Raw genomic sequence first — 15,458 nt, 5'->3', positions numbered from 1 at the left:
TAATAATAATAATAATAATAATAATAATAATAATAATAATAATAATAATAATAATAATAATTTATTTTATTTTATTTTATTTATTTATTTACTTATATTTAATGTGCTGTACAACAGCCAGAGGCCAATTACAGTTCAGCACAAACAATGTAACAAAAACATTAGCAATAATTTACAATAAAAGTACAAAGAAATAATTAAATCAATGGCAATTAATTAAAATGATAATTACCAATGAAATAATGGAATCGTAAATGAAGAATGGAATCATATAAAATAGTATTACAAAGATATACAAGATTATAATACGATAATAATGACAATGAATGGACGGGATAAAATGGATGGCTAAACTACATAGCATAATGAGATTAAAAGTAATTGTATTTGAAAATGAAAGGATGGAATCAAGTAAATTAATAAATAACAAAATGATATAAAAGTTAGCGAGAATAATATTAAACAAAAGATATAAATGAAAAGTGATATAAAACTTCTAAGTACGTACTACACATTAAATGGATCCAAGTTCAATCCATGCAAATGAGCATATTTTATACATCTGCAGACCGGAGAGAGAGATTTAGAATTTCTATTGTAAAACATTTTATGATATCTTAAACCCTTAGCAGGAATACGAAGACTGATATTGCTTAGGAAAGATTCACAATCAATATGACCCTTAAGAACTTTGCAAAAAAATAAGTAATCAAGATCTTGACGTCCGGCAAATAAACTACAGCAATTAAAATATTTGCTGTTAATCTCGTATTTATAATCGTCAGAATTAGGTAAAAATCTACAAGAACACAGGGAAATAAATTTTCTTTGAATATTCTCAAGCTTAGCCGAGTCAGTGGAAGTAATAGAGTTCAATACTACAGATAATAATAATAATAATAATAATAATAATAATAATAATAATAAATAATATGGTTTATTTAAGGACGCTCGCAACTGCAGAGGTTATATCAGCGTCGCCGATGTGCCGGAATTTTGTCCCGCAGGAGTTCTTTTACATGCCACTTAATCTAGTGACATCATGAGCCTGTCGCATTTAAGCACACTTAAATGCCATCGATCTGGACCGGGATCGAACCCGCAACCTCGGTCACAGAAGGCCAGCGCTAAACCAACTCTGCCACCCAGGGCGACTTGAGGTTCAAACCCGTAAATTATAATTATAATATTTGTAATGTCAAAATGTAGTTTATTTAAAATATTGGTTTTGGGAATTTAATGAAAAGATGTAATCTTTTTTCTGAAGTTTTAAAAGGTAGGCTGTTCCTTATTTTTGGTTTACAAGACCAATATTTTGGTAAATTATTAAAACTCAGTTGATTAAACACCGTCCTTCGCAAGTCTTTCGTGGCTCCGACTTAAAGAACTCAGAACTTTACACTCTTTGTCTTTACTCTTTCGAATTCTGCACACCTCAACACCAAATTACCTTTCGTCTCGTTTCTCTTATCTATACTCTAACCACGACGTAAATACCAGATCACTTATCTGTGGCACGCTAAATATACCTCTTCATAGAACATCTTGTTATTCATCATCTTTTACAGTATCCACCTCGCGACAATGGAATTCCTTGTCACAAAGTATCAGGGGCTGCAAGACAATAAACACATTTAAGAACAGCTTAAAAGATAACCTTACTAGCATTTCACTCCAATCATACTGATTTAAACTACATTGTTACTTCTTTCTTTAGACATCATCCTGATAGTGCTGGATTTTCAAAATTGTCTCATAATAATCTCTTTCTATTATCTAATATTATTTGAAATATATTAACATTCTATGTATTTTAGTTTAATTCTGCTACACAGTTTATTTCAGTGTTTAATTAATAGTTCATAGTGTTTTGTTGTTTAATTCGTAAATAACTATTGTATACATGTAACTCTCATCTAAATCAAATTGTTGAATTCTTTGTAAGTTCATGCATATGTATATATACTTTTTGCTGGTTGAGTGGAAGAGAAGGCCTTACGGCTTTAACTCTGCCAGCTAAAATAAATTATTATTATTATTATTATTATTATTATTATTATTATTATTATTATTATGCAAATTACATAAAATATTGTATTATATTAGTATTAGTTAAGTAAGTAATTTTAATCTGTAATCAAGTGAAATAAAATAAGCCACACCTGTTATCGAAGCTGCTCTTTTCGTTGCCTGATTTATAGGAAACAGATATTGACCTGTTTGTTTCTCTTCATCGCAAAATGCTATTACGTACTTGTTTAATAATATTTCTTTCTCCACTCCGTGCTACAGTATTCATGTTGAGTTGATAACACTGGACTGCAAGTGCAAATAAACTGTCCCGCAAGAAGGCCAAAATTGTGAGTAGTGGGGGAGAGAAAGGGAGACAGATAGGAATGCAGGGAGAGAAATGAATTACCGAGGCTGAGAAGGAATTAGGGTTCAGTTCGCATATCTTACGGGGGCACAGATCCGATGGTCCGACAATACATACATCCCACTCATGACTGTTGCGTTATTCATGTCATTTTGAGGTTCAAACCCGCCAATTATAATATTTTTAATGTCAGAAAGTAGTTTATTTAAAACTAGCCGTACCCATGCGCTCCGCTGCACCTGTTAGAAATAAATATAAAGTAATTACATAATTAAAACAGCACGCTTGATCCAGTGAACATTCGTGTTTGACAGAAGGATAAATCGTTTAATATGTTACTTAATTTAAATTGTATTTAAATAATTAAAATTCGGTCATTTTGGTCCAGAGAGCAATCATTTGGTGCAATGATAATTCCTTTAACATGTTTCTTAATTGTTATTACATGTAACCATAGTTTAATGAAGATTGACATATCATTTAGTTTTAATGTGTGTACTTTATATTACTTGCTATATGTTTCAGAAGTTACTGTAATAACATTGTAGAATTATGTCCATCTAGAGAAACTACACTTTCCAATGGTGAAATAATAATTAAACAATTAATTAGCTTCCGATATTACTTCATACAAACACAGAAACATTCTCTGTTGGCTATGTTTAATAGCTTTCGATTGTTGTTGTCCAAGGCCCCTTATAGACGAAGTAATTTGTTTTTATTTCAGTACAGCGCCTTAGATGGCGTTGTTATTGTAATATTAAAAATCATTTATCTCATTAAATATCAGTCCTATCAAAATTTTGTATAGAATGAAACTTATCGAAAATTATTTTTAAAGAAACATTTGCTATGTAACATTTTTCATGAAAATTAATAATAAGGAAGATATTTCGATTTACATAATTCAAGCCCCCTTATAACCCCCCTTTTAAATAAAGTATTTTGAATGTCATATAGCCTAAAATCTAAGTTACAACGAACTTAATTTATATTCCAATTTTAATCGAAATCCGGTCAGCCATTATCGTGTGAAAAGGTAACAAACATCCAGACAGATAGACAGACAGACAGACATACAAACAAAAATTTCAAAAAAGCGATTTTCGGTTTCAGGGTGGTTAATTATATATGTTAGGACCAATTATTTTTGGAAAATCGAAAATTACCAGAAAAATTTTGGCTACAGATTTATTATTAGTATAGATATTTATTTTGGAAATTAATGAAAAGATGTAATCTTTTCTCTGGAGTTTTAAAAGGTATGTTGTTCCTTATTTTTGGTTTACAAGACCAATATTTTTGTTAAATTATTAAAAACTGAGTTGACTAAACAGCAGCAATACCATACTATAAATCGATTGCTTTATAAATTTCATAAAGAAAGCATTAAGGTACATCAATACACTTGGGATCTCGAATTAATTATCTTTGCTAGTATTCGAGAGCATAAGTTTATGTAGACCCCAATGTCCACAATTATGTCTCTAGTAAACATCGTACTCAAGATATTCGTTAATAAATTCAAGTAGAATATGACGAGTTGTTGTCTCGTTCTCTTTTTAATCACTTGAAATGTTTAGAGAACTAGTAACGCTTTGACTGAACAACGACGCACATTTGAAAGTGAAGCGTTCCACAATGCAAGGATTTCACAGATCTCTCAAGATATTATTTTTCTTTTATAAAATACTTGGAATCTCACGGTTTTCCATGAGTTGCGAGGAAGAGAATTATGAGGTCCAGAAAATACCGACAACGCCTGGACAAATAATATTGGCATGTCTGCGGACAATTATAATTTGTACAGCTTGTGGACTTCAATTATGTTATCTGATAATCAAATACTCTCAATATCCGAGAAACATATCCGTTGCTTTGATTCTGTTATCATTATCACAAACTGTAACTTACGTCACAACAGTGGCAAAGACTTTTGGTGTTGAAGGGTTAGATATTCACCAAATATTTATGAAGATGGGAGAACTGGATCGAGCATTTGAGTCCAAAATTACACGGGGCTTCTACCAGCAAACACGGCGGGATGTCAAGTTGCAGATCATTATCGTAACTATATTACTTATGATTATTTTTCTCAGCAAATATCTCAACTATGACGGGACATTTTTAAGCACTGTCTATCTCTTATTTTCTTGCTTCCATTGTGCTTTCCACATCGTAGTGATCCTTCAGTATGGAAATTTAGTGAAAATATTGAAATATAGGTACAAACATATTAACATAGTTCTTGAAGAATGTTTCAGATTGCAGAATTTGTCTTCTGACAAAGAACAGGCTGTAGAAAGAATTTTTTCAGTTGAAGCTCCAAAACGATATGAAATAATAAATCCTATGATCACTCTCAAGAAAATCTGTAATATAAGAAAACTTCACGTAGAAATGTACGACACTGTACAAATGATCAACTCCCAATTTGGCCTCATTATTCTTTTCGAGATTGTGTGTGTAATGATTAGTGTTGTAATATCTCTGTATTGTGGACTTCACTTCATAGAAAGTGGTTATATGTTTTACGGAAAGGTTGGAACATATTATCAGTCTCTTATGTTGATAACTAGAGGTACTGTGATGTTAATCTTATTAGCTTGGTTGACGTCGTGCTGCCATCATACGGCAATAGAGTCAATGAGCGGTATTGCATTTGTTCAACGTGTCAAGGTTTTCTTTGAAGTGAAACATGACATTTTGTTAGAGCTGGATAAACTTTCTGATCAACTAAAATGCATGCCTGTTCAGTTTACTGCTTATGATTGCATAGTTTTAAATTTGCCGCGATTTTGCACTATAATTGGCGTAGTTATAATGTATATACTGATTATGGTACAAGTGCATTGAACATTAAGATTCATATGAACAGAGAAAAAACTCGATAGGGGAGCATTGAAGTGTAACAAGGGAACTTTCAACACTGAACGTGAACCAGAATCAATGAATAAATTATTTTTATTAGATTTTCTATCGATATGAACAAAAACCACGATCCTACTCACAATAGTTACAGAATAAGAGGATGTTGAACATTTGAAAAAAAAAAAAAAAAAAAAAAAAACTTTTTTTTTCTGAGAAAACTATAAGCATTCCACCAGTATGGCATTACACTTTTTTGTTACATACAACATGAGCTATTCGCTCTGAAAATCTGCAAGGTTATTTCACTTCCACCCTGTATTTAATATTATGTAAATGTTATGTCCCAGGGTTAAAGAACTCCCTGTAGCATGATTTCCTGTGGAGTATTAAATTTGAAACAGGAATAGTGTCAGCGGAATACACGGTTAAGACGTGCAATGCAATCCCAGCTTGCAAAGTAAATAGATGCTTAGCCAACGTTATAGAGTCCATCGCGCGTGTGGTAAATCGCTGGCTACGATAAAAGTATTCTTACGCCACAGATCATAGCTGGACTAATCGCGTTGGTCTAGTAGAACAAAGCATGAATTTAATTGGTTAAATTATATCACGCATTGTTCGAACTCTTTTCTTACGTGTAGTCTTATTAAAGCGACTTATCACTATATTGCATTGAATCGAATTAAATATAATAGGTGTTTGATTAAGGCGACATCTGTAAGCACGTGAAATCAAAAGGCCCATCTCACCTGGTGGATGGCGTGGTCGGTACCCCGGGCGGGAAACCTATAACGAAACATAAAAAGTGTTGGTGAGGACATTCTGGGAGTTAGTGAAGATTTTCAGGAAGTGTTAATCGAGAGAGACTTGGTAGCGGCATGGCGTCAGCCAACGAGATACCTTGTAAGTAATTCAACTTATATGTACATTGTGTAAATATTCATAATAAATCTAGTAGCATTTTATTCATGTGTAATACAGTCTATACCTAAGTTCAGTAACCATGTAGTTATCCTATAGTATCCTGAGAGCTCCAGCTCTTCCAGTAAAATTGTTTCCATTGTTGAGTAAAATGGTGGTGTCAGAAATCCTGATGAGTAGGAGTAGAAATCGAACACAGTACCATCCGGTTAGCAAACAGTGCGACCTAAGCGATGGTCGCACAACAGAAACAAACATGTTTAATAAATTCAGTTGTTGTGTATAAATGCATTGAAATAGTGATAACTCCCTTCTTACTACACGAAAATGTCTGTCCTGTTCCTCTAACAGCAAGATGTGGTCCTTTTGATAGCAGAGAGTCAAACACGCAGAGAGGGGAAGGCACAGAGGAGATGATGTTATTGTCGGTCTATCGGATCTGTGCCCCTTCAGCGCTGTCGTCGTTCTTGGAAAAGTTAACGCCTGTACTCACTCCATTCCACCCGCTTTCCTCCCACCACGTTAAACAGCAGGCCACGAACCTTGCCGAATAGGGATGTTGCCAAACTTCCGTCAAACGGTGTCATAAATAACTGGTCCTCCATGCTACAATATTATTTCTTTCAATCAAAATACATCTTGTATTTCTACAGTTTTTAAATCTAAATCCCATGTCTCGAATCACTTTCCGTAGCGTTTCTCTCCAACCTTGGAAATTATTACTTCTCTCACAAGCTTCAGTAATTTCTTCAATGTTGAAACTTCTTTCTGAACGGTATAAAATTCTTGTACCTTTCTTCTTAAAATACATCGGTTCATATCATCTACAATAATTAAGAGTTCCCTTGGTCTGTACTTCTCTGGTGATTCTAGCTTTTCATCTCCTGCACAGACTCCCTCTCTCTTAATTTTCTTTATTAGGAGTTCTTACCTGTCTATATAAATTACATAAAATGTTGTATTATTAGTATTAGTTAAGTAAGTAATTTTAATACATAATCAATTGAAATAAAATAAGCCTCACCTGTGATATCAGTTATTCTTTTCGTTGCCTGATTTATAGGAAACAGATATTGACCTGTTTGTTTCTCTTCATCGCAAAATGCTATTACGTACTTGCTTAATATTATTTCTTTAGCCACTCCGTGCTACAGTATTCATGTTGAGTTGACAACACTGGACTGCAAGTGCAAATATTGTAAACTGTCCCGCAAGAAGGCCAAAACTGTGAGTAGTGGGGGACAGAAAGGGAGAGAGATAGAAAAGAGAGAGATGGGGATTCAGGGAGGGAAATGAATTACCGAGGCTGAGAAGGAATTAGAGTTCAGTTCGCATATCTTACGGGGACACAGATCCGATGGCCCGACTATATCATGGTTTACTGCGCATACCAATGTTTGCCTTCCCAGGTGTTCTTGATGATGGAATTAGCATTTCGTAGGGCGGCTATCTTGACTCCTGATCCAACCAGTTAGCCTCTTCATGCTCTGAAACTTGTCTTCATGTGATCTAAAATTGCAGAAATCTGCTACGCAGGATTGTGCACGCGCTAATTTTTATGGATCCTGAAGTAAAGATAGGCCTAAGTCTTACTTTATACTGCCTTACTTACTTACTGGCGTTTAAGGAACCCGGAGGTTCATTGCCGCCCTCACATAAGCCCGCCATTGGTCCCTATCCTGAGCAAGATTAATCCAGTCTCTACCATCATATCCCACCTCTCTCAAATCCATTTTAATATTATCTTCTCATCTACGTCTCGGCCTTCCCAAAGGTATTTTTCCCTCCGGCATCCCAACTAACACTCTATATGCATTTCTGGATTCGCTCATACCTGCTACATGCCCTGCCCATCTCAAACATCTAGATTTAATGTTCCTAAATTATGTCAGGTGAAGAATACAATGCGTGCAGTTCTGTGTTGTATAACTTTCTCCATTCTCCTGCAACTTCATTCCTTTTATCTCCAAATATTTTCCTAAGCACCTTATTCTATAACACCCTTAACCTATGTTCCTCTCTCAAAGTGAGAGTCCAAGTTTCACAACCATAAAGAACGACCGGTAATATAACTGTTTTATAAATTCTAACTTTCAGATTTTTTGACAGCAGACTGGATGATAAAAGCTTCTCAACCGAATAATAACAGGCATTTCCCATATTTATTTCGTGTTTAATTTCCTCCCGAGTGTCATTTATATTTGTTACTGTTGTTCCCAGGTATTTGAATTTTTCCACCTCTTCAAAAGATAAATTTCCAATTTTTATATTTCCATTTCGTACAATATTCTGGTCACGAGATGTAATTATATACTCATATTCTTTGTCTTTTCGGGACTTTATATTGCCACATAGAAAAATGCCGCAATTACATCCTAACACTCCAGACATCAGGGCTAAACTGTAACATGAAGGTACTGAAAATTTCACGCTATCAGCATTGAAAGCGTAGATTTTATGACATAATAAACAGCAGTAGATTACAAATGTATGCCGCGCGAGTACTAAAGGGTTATTGACAAGAATAACTTATTTGGTAATTATAATTAGTGGCAATATAAGAACTATCATGTGGTTAAAAATACCGGAAATTATATTTATATCGTTCTATTACCTACCGTCTTGAAATTGTCTTTCTACTTTACGCATGCGAGAAGTAATCCGAACCTTTGTCACAAGGAACTGAAGTGTGTCATTTTGGTTGAAATGGGTTATCGATTCAACTAATTAATACCACGGCACGCATTTTGTGTGACATTTTATCTCATACGAGCTGAACAACAGCACCTAACCCGCCTACACCAAGCATTTGTCACGAGAACTTGTCTGCGTAAGTAACTGAAGGTCGCCTTACTCTGGATTGCCCGAAGAGAACAACACGAAAAGCATAATTTGATTAATTCTTTATGTGATTCATTGTGTAATGCTGTCTCCCCTCGTGACTGAAATAGTAGCATGTTCGGCTGTAAATACAACGGAACCGAATTGGATTGATGATTTTCAGCAATTATAATGTTGTAGTAAAAGCAGAAGGAATATACGGCTTCCTTATTACCCACTTAACACTACCCTTCCTCACAATTAGGTACCGGATTTTTATGTAATATCAAGGTGTGAAATATGTACATATTTATGTAAGAAAAATAAGCTGAATATGTAATAAAATATGTAAAACCATGAAAATATTTAATATCAATATCTGGCAGGTATAGGATAGGTAAGACTCTCCAGTTGTGATTTCATAGAGCACCCGACTTTTTTACCGCACACTTGACACATTACTATTTTTCCATCTGTAGTGAAAGCTTCGTCCATCGCAATCCATGATTTTATTTTTGTTATTAGGGTTAAAGATACAGTTGCCATTTTAATTAGTTAAAAGCAGTAGATAAACTCACTTGCACTTTATACTGTAAGTACTAAAACTAGAGAACTGAGTGAAATGAATGACACAACAGTACTGCAAGCACTGTTTCGCTTTACTGGATTAGGAGAAAATAAGAGGAGATGTGAGACACATGCATTTTAGCTGCTCCCTGTAAGAAACAAAGTACCTACTAAAAACCTCAGAATATAGGCATTTGAAGAGTCCACTGCAAGAATGATGCATGTCACTTTCTTGTCGAAAATGAAGCAAGACTGTCAATGCATAGCTTAAGATATATAGAATTTGTGCGAGATCGTGCGTATTTGCTTCTTTTCCGCACAGAACCAATACGCGGTAAGTGTGAAATACCACATTCAGTATTCCCAACGTAACGCACATAACAATTTCCCTCTTCTTACCGCTAAAGCGCGACATTCATTTTACTGCTTTAGGCTTTTAACATATTATTTTTAGAGACGTTTAACATGGTAATAATTATAAATTGGAAACTTACCACTGCAGTTTCACCTAAATTCACTGTTAATTATTATTTTTAAATATTTGCAAAAATTAACTAAGGTCAACTACTCCACGAAACTATTGCATTCCTGATACAAATAACATTAAGGAAGCCGTGAAAAAATCAACAAGATTCCAGATGCCGATGTTATTACTGCAATATGTTATATAAATAATATTGTTAAAATGTTAAAATGAAAACTAAATCATTACATAACCTTACAGTTTGTTTTAAGTTCGCATTTATAGACTGGGGGGAAAAAAGACAGACGTATATCACGGCCTGCTGGAGTATAGTGAACACAGAAAACATTTTATAGCAACAATGTTGAAGAAAGATATTTTGGTTTCCGAAGTTGCCGTCATTAAACAGAAACCAAGATGGAGATTTCATTGCAACTAATTAGAAATTCGTCTTTCAGGTATGTAATAAACGATCTTCGCACAAAATAATGTACGATACACGAGCGGTACGTTTCGCTTTTTTAATCTTTTCCTCGAACATGAAAACGTCAACATACAGCTCTTGTAACGTATATTACTATTTCATACAGAGTCTGTAGTCTAACATTCTTCGTATAAGGTCATCAATTTTTTCGATAATTTTTAATTAGTACCTTATTCTGTTAGTCCTAAGTCCCTTACAGTAGGCCTACATTAATTCTGTTTATGGTCTGGCAATCTATCCAACTACAGATCTCAATACATGTGTAATTATACACAGTACTTAAAGGGTGTAAATTGTATGTTGTTATTGAAGTGTTGCATCAGTGAAGAATTATGTTGTGTCAGTGAAGTGTGTTGTATCAGTGAAGAAGTATGTCGTGTCAGTGAAGTGTGCTGTGTAAGTGAAACGTGTTCCTGTCAGTGAAGCTGTATAGGTTATAGTGGCAGTGCAAAGTATTTGAACAGTGAAATGTTTTTGAAGTGTTAGTGAAATCAGGATAGAATCAGTGAAATGTGTCGTAGTTCCAGTGCAGTGAGTGAGTTGACAGCGAAATGAGTGTAATGTTGAAAGGTACTTGTGCAGATATGAACATGTACTCGTGGGTTTTAGTTCGATCTTAGTTTTAAGATACAAATTAGAATATTTCAAATGTTATTTTAAGTGATCGTTTCATTTAATTTAGTATATTCCCTGTTGTTGTTGTTATTATTATTATTATTATTATTATTATTAGTATTAATTATTAGTATTGTCATTAATTGTATTTTTAATTAATAAGTTTATTATTGTCATTATTGAGTGTAATTAGTTACCACTGCCACCGGGTATATACCCATTACAGTGTGAATAAATACATACATACATACAAAAATCGCACCTCCACTAACTCCAGTCTCCTCTGTCGTTTTTAAGGCGGAGTCGTATAAAGGAATTGGTCGGTACGATCATCGTCTTAGAGAATTTCGACATTTTTCTCTCTGGCGTTTCCTTTTATGTGTACGATTTTTCATTCCATAGAAATTTTTGAAATTTAAATATTTTTTCGTTTACATTTAAATCTCTCTCACTACGTAAGTTACATCGCAGCCTAAATAATTGAAGTTAATCACTCGTTATATAATTTTGTCTTCTGTCATTGCTGTAATGTTTACTGGAATTTTTTCATAAAAAGGTATAATTTTCGTTTCTGATGTGGAAATTTTCACATTATTCTTTATCTGGTCTAAAATGAAACTATTTAGTGCTTAATTATGAATTGTCGACCTGGTTGGCAAGTTGGTATAGCGCTGGTCTTCTATGCCCAAGGTTGCGGGTTCGATCCGGGGCCAGGTCGATGGTACTTAAGTATGCTTAAATGCGACAGGTTCATGTCAGTAGATTTACTGGCATGTAAAAGAACTCCTGCGGGAGAAAATTCCGGCACATTCCGCGACGCTGATATAACCTTTACAATAGCGAGCGTCGTTAAATTAAACGTAACATTATAATTATGAATTAATTTGACGTAGCTTTCAATTTGAAGGTAAGTATACACGTGACTGTTTTGTCAATACAATTGCATGACTAACTCAAGAACTGAACGTTCTGAATGTCACTCACTCGATGTCATATCGTGTACCCTTGAAAGTAAGTAAAATATCAATGAAAGACTGTTTTTCTCTAGTTCATATCCTGTTTCCTGTCAGTTATACTTTTTCATATTTAAAGGTATCAGAAACACTCAATTTTCATCCAGGAAACTATATATAAGCGACAAAAATAATACATACATTCATAAGTGTTCTGCCCATGAGCAGGTCTTTCACTGCAAACCCAGCATTCTCCAATCTGTTCTATTTTCTACCTTCCTCTTAATCTTCGCATATGATCCATATAATGTCGTCTATCATCTGATATCTTCTTCTGCCCCGAACTCTTCTCCCGTTCACTATTCCTTCCAGTGCATCCTTCAGTAGGCAATTTCTTCTCAGCCAGTGACCCAACCAACTCCTTTTTCTCTTTCTAATAAGTTTCAGCATTATTCTTTCTTCACCCACTCTTTCCAACACTACTTCATTTCTTATTCTGTCTGTCCACTTCACACGCTCCATTCTTTTCCATATCCACATTTCAAGTGCTTTTATTTGTTTCTCTCACTTCGTCGTAATGTCCATGTTTCTGCCCCATGCAATTCCACATTCCACACAAAGTACTTCACTAGTCTCTTCCTTAGTTCTTTTTCCAGAGGTCCATAGAAGATACTCCTTTTTCTATTAAAAGCTTCCTTTGCCATTGCTATTCTCCTTTTGACTTCTTGGTTGCAGCTCATGTTACTGCTTATAGTACACCCCAAGTATTTGAAGCTGTTCACTTGCTCTATTGCCTCATTTAGAATTCGCAAGTTTGCCTTAATTACTTTTCTTGCGACAACCATGGTCTTCGTCTTGTTTGCATTTATCTTCATCCCATATTGCTCACAGCTGCCATTTAGCTCCAGTAGCATATCCCTTAGTACCGTCTCCTCTTCTGCTAACAACGCCATATCATTAGAAAATCTTATACAATTTATTCTTCTTCCTCCTAATTTTACTCCTCCCATGTTCTGAAAACAATTTTTCACCAAATCCTCCTAGTAGATATTGAACAGGGTAGATGATAAAAGACATCCTTGTCGTACTCCTCTCCCTATTTCACTTCCTTCAGACATTTCTTCTCCTATCTTGACTTTGACTCATTTTTTTCATATATAAGTTACTGAATAACTTCCTGTCTTTCCAATCCACACTTAATTCTTCAGGATGTCCATCAGTTTGTTTCAATCTACTCTGTCAAACGTCTTTTCTAGGTCCACAAATAATATATACACTAAAGTGTTCGCGTAGGCTTCCGCGGCTGGTGAACATGGTGTGTGGATAAGCTTCAGGGCTTCTACCGCGTTGTCTTGGTGTTATTGGCTGACGTTTCGATTGCTGTGTTGTGGCCATCTTCAGAGCAGTTGTTGGATAAGGAAATAGTCTGCCAGTACTTATATATATATATATATATATATAGTAGTCTCGATGAGGGTGGAGTACTTGCTGTGATAGGTTGTAGGTTCAGATGCCAGAAGGAGAACCTACGACCTATCACAGCAAGTACTCCCCCCATCGAGACTACTATATATATAAGTACTGGCAGACTATTTCCTTATCCAAAAACTGTTCTGAAGATGGCCACAACACAGCGATCGAAACGTCAGCCAATAACACCAAGACAACGCGGTAGAAGCCCTGAAGCTTATCCACACACTATATGCACTTCTTTATTCTTCCCTAGGTATCTTTCGCCGATTGTTCGTAGTAGTCCAATTGCATCCCTTGTACCTTTTCCTTTTCTGAAGCCATACTGCTCTTCTTCCAAATGTCCTTCCACCTTAGAAATTCAGTATTCGCAGGAGAATTTTTTGTCTTGAAATGCTAGGATTTTTTTTCCTATTTATCATGTATAATGCACACTTTTGAACATACATTAAATAAATAATATATAACTAAATAAATAAGTAAATAAATCAAGTTTAGAAATACATATTATGGTCCACACCTGTGGAATAACGGTCAGCGCGTCTGGCCGTAAAACTAGGTGGCCCGGGTTTGATTCCCGGTCGGGGAAAGTTACATAGTTGAAGTTTTTTCCGGGGTTTTCCCTCAACCCAATATGAGCAAATGTTGGGTAACTTTCGGTGGTGGACCCCGGACTCATTTCACCGGCATTATCACCTTAATCTCATTCAGACGCTAAATAACCTGAGTTGTTGATAAAGCGTCATAAAATAACCTACTAAAACATACTAAAATTATTATTATGTAAGCCTACCATTATTTTTGCAATGAAATTAACGTAACGGACAGAAATTCTCCGAAATAAAATTCTAATCTTCTTCCTGATGATAATTTTTGTTGTGAAGTAAGTTGAGCTACAGGAAGGAACTAAAATAATTGATTCTTCTGATTTAATGAATTTTATCCTGAATTACTCTTCTAAGTTTGTAAAATAAAATATCACTTGCTATATTCTGATTAACATAGTATTTTATTACAATATATAAATAAATTACACACACATACCAAACAATGTTTAGTAATATTTCACATTCAATGTAAAGGCACACGACATAAGCAATAATTCATTAAAAACAACATCACAAACTCTTAATAATATTCATATATTAGGAACGCATTATTAACCCTTAAATTGACAAAGTATCCTATAGGATACAACAGGTTAATAGGCTATATGCTATAATTTTAATAGAACAATGAAAAAAATTGGTAGGAAAACTAAAATTTCACAATACTATAATATTGTACAACATATAAAATAATATTGACATTGCGATAGTTGCTTTCTTTACGGTCCGACAAGGTTTAATAAACTAGTGTGAGAAATGAAGCTTTGCTAATTATTTAAGGGTTAAAAGAGTTATTCTCTGGTATTTGAATAGCAATCACATCAACATTTCTGCAAATAGCAGTTGTATATATTTATTCACAGTCAACTTATTGATAGCCTTCACGTTTTTGCGACTTTAAACTTTATAACTGACAAACCAAGGGAATCAACGTTTCCTGAATGGCAAAGTGTAGGCTTTTCTCGCAGGAGAACCAAGTTTGAGAGTCGGTGAAATTTATGGTTAACTAGGACCGTGTCGGGTAGGTCTTTTCTAGTTACTCACTTTTTCCTACCATCACTCCACCTTTCACCGTGACTAAAAATGTCCTTATCACAGACAAACTCCTGATTTTACTAATGAGACTAACTCTATGAGCGATCGATTCTCGAAATAAAAAGCCACAAAGATTTGAAGTCGGTGCATATACTAGAGTATTATAGTGTGACATATTTTTTTGCCATGATTATTAACTCATCGAATTGCAACGTGGAAAATCCGAGTTAATTTTTTAACGCGTGGCATTTTTTTATTAATTGAGATTTCGAAA

The sequence above is a fragment of the Periplaneta americana genome, chromosome 5 (genome assembly GCF_040183065.1).
Source record: "Periplaneta americana isolate PAMFEO1 chromosome 5, P.americana_PAMFEO1_priV1, whole genome shotgun sequence".
NCBI classification, from domain to species: domain Eukaryota; kingdom Metazoa; phylum Arthropoda; class Insecta; order Blattodea; family Blattidae; genus Periplaneta; species Periplaneta americana.
This window is presented reverse-complemented; position numbering follows the sequence as displayed.